Source organism: Pteropus vampyrus, unplaced genomic scaffold, assembly GCF_000151845.1.
Source record: "Pteropus vampyrus isolate Shadow unplaced genomic scaffold, Pvam_2.0 Scaffold543, whole genome shotgun sequence".
Taxonomy (NCBI): Eukaryota; Metazoa; Chordata; class Mammalia; order Chiroptera; family Pteropodidae; genus Pteropus; species Pteropus vampyrus.
This window is the reverse complement of record NW_011889324.1, coordinates 937,827-940,202: the sequence shown is the minus strand read 5'-3', so window position 1 is coordinate 940,202 and position 2,376 is coordinate 937,827. Positions and strand designations below refer to the sequence as shown.

General features: G+C 33.7%; 1 protein-coding gene across 4 annotated transcripts in view; it reads right to left on the bottom strand.

Annotated features, from left to right (window-relative positions):
• Positions 1 to 2,376, bottom strand: part of SYTL4 (synaptotagmin like 4) — a 66,467-nt gene that overhangs the window by 27,981 nt on the left and 36,110 nt on the right. The window contains exon 2 of one of the 4 annotated variants that reach the window (XM_011383823.2): positions 623 to 697. The exons of the other annotated variants lie outside the window; for them this stretch is intronic. The gene's annotated coding sequence lies outside the window, so the exon portion shown is untranslated. The remainder of the gene's footprint in view (positions 1 to 622; positions 698 to 2,376) is intronic. 4 annotated transcript variants of the gene reach the window in all.

Here is a 2,376-nt window from a genome sequence, read left to right as displayed (position 1 = left end):
CACTGTGGAATTGAATTCTCCTATGTGTGATTATAGCTGAAGCACTGGCCAAAAAATCAGTGGCTCCTGGATAAAATAGGTATCATCAATTTCCTGGTCTCCAAACTCAGCTGGACCCTTGTTGTTGCCCATAAATCTTTTTACTTGCCCTTAGTTCAGCTATGTTACCTAATCCCTTCGAGTTCTATTTTAAGACTTCATTCATCTCACACTCCCACTTTCCACTCCTCCAGTCCCATCAGACATTCTTGTCTCCCAATTGTAAAAAATATATATATATATTTTCAGAGTCCATCAGCCATGACCTCCTTCATCTCCCTGTCTCATCCCCTTCTTCATATGCAAATCGGACTCCTTTCAGAAAAGCTACATCCCACCTCCAGCCCAACCTTCAACAATGGGTTGCTGTGATTTCCAACACTAACCCTGTTACTAGCCAGCTCACTTGAGTTGGGTCTTGCAGAATCAGTAGTAAGAAGAAAACAGAATAAGTAAAAAATTTTAAAGGCAAGCAGAAAAAAGAAAACATAGGAAAAAAATGGGACAAATAGAAAGCGAAATATGGTAAAAACAAGTGCCAATATATCAATAAACATAAGGAGCATACGTGAGCAAAACTCACCCTTTAAAATACAGAGATTAACAGAGTGGATAAAATTTTAAAATTCAGCTATGTGCCATTTTACAAGGAACACACCTAAAACATAAGGACAAGGAAAGATTAAAAGTAAAAAATACGGGAAAAGATACACCAGCTAAACGTTAACAAAAAGACAATTGAGGTAGCAATATTAATATCTAAAAAGTAAAACTTCAAGACAAAGACATTATAAAGGAAAACATAAGGACAAGGAAAGATTAAAAGTAAAAAATACGGGAAAAGATACACCAGCTAAACGTTAACAAAAAGACAACTGAGGTAGCAATATTAATATCTAAAAAGTAAAACTTCAAGACAAAGACATTATAAAGGATAAAGAAGATCATGACATAGAGGAAATAAATGTATATGCACTCATAAAACACCTCTAAATATATAAAGGAAGACTAAGTACAATTAGAGAGAGAAATTCAAAAATCAACTGTCAAAATGGGAGATTAACAAACCTTCACTTATAGTCATGTACCGATTAACGACAGTGATATATTCTCAGAAATGCATCATTAGGTGATTTCATCATTGTTTGAACATCATAGAGTGTACTTACACAAACTTACATGGTAAAGCTTACTACATATCTAGGCTGTATGGTATACTACCATCATATATGAGGTCTGTTGTTAAACAAAACCTTATGTGGCACATGACTATATTGCTAATATGAGCAGATAGAAAATTAATAAGTTTATAGACAAGGTGAACAACAAAATAAGCTTAATTTAATGGACATCTGTAGAATATGATATCTAGTTGGAGAATCACATACTTTTCAAGTATATATGGAACATTTTTACCCAAAATGACCATTGTACTATGTTATAATGCAAGTCTCGGTAATTTCAAAACAAAATCATTCTCATACAGACCACAGTCTTTGACTTCAAAGAAATTAAATATGAAGTTAAAAGCAAAAGATATTTTTTCAGTCCCAATACATTTCGGCAATTTTAGGACACTTCTTAATGAATCACAGGTCAAAGAACAAATCATAATAGTACTAAATCTATCATTAACATCTTTTTTCACCAAGTTCTAGTCTTTATTTTTATTTTTCTAAGGAATTTATTTATTTTGTATGGTGATATTGATTAATGAAATCCAATAAGTTTCAGTTGTACACTTTAACAGTAAGGGGTGTGTGTGTGTGTGTGTGTGTGTGTGTGTGTGTGTATACACATATATATTTACACTGTGTGGTCACCTTCTATAGTTAGATTCCATAGTTAGATTTCCATAGTTAGATTTCTTTCTATTATCACATATATATACACATATATATTTACACTGTGTGGTCACCTTCCATAGTTAGATTTCTTTCTATCATCACATATTTGACCCCCTTTAACCCATTGACCTCTCCCCTCCCCAACACCCTACCCTCTGGTAACCACTAGTCTATAGGCCATGTCTATGAGTCTCTGTTTGTCCTGTTCTTTGTTACTTTTAGGTTTATATCCCAAATATAAGTGATATCATGTGATTTTCAACATTTTCTGTCTAGGTGATATTGCTTAGCATGATTATCGCGAGGTTCATCTATGTTGTCACAAATGGCAATATTTCATCTATTCTTATGACTGAGTAATATTCCATTGTATATATGTACCACCGCTTCTTTAGCCAATCATCTATTGTAGGACACTTTGGTTGCTTCCATGTCCTGGCCACTGTGAATAATGCTGCTATGAACATCAGAATGCAAATATCTTTTCGGA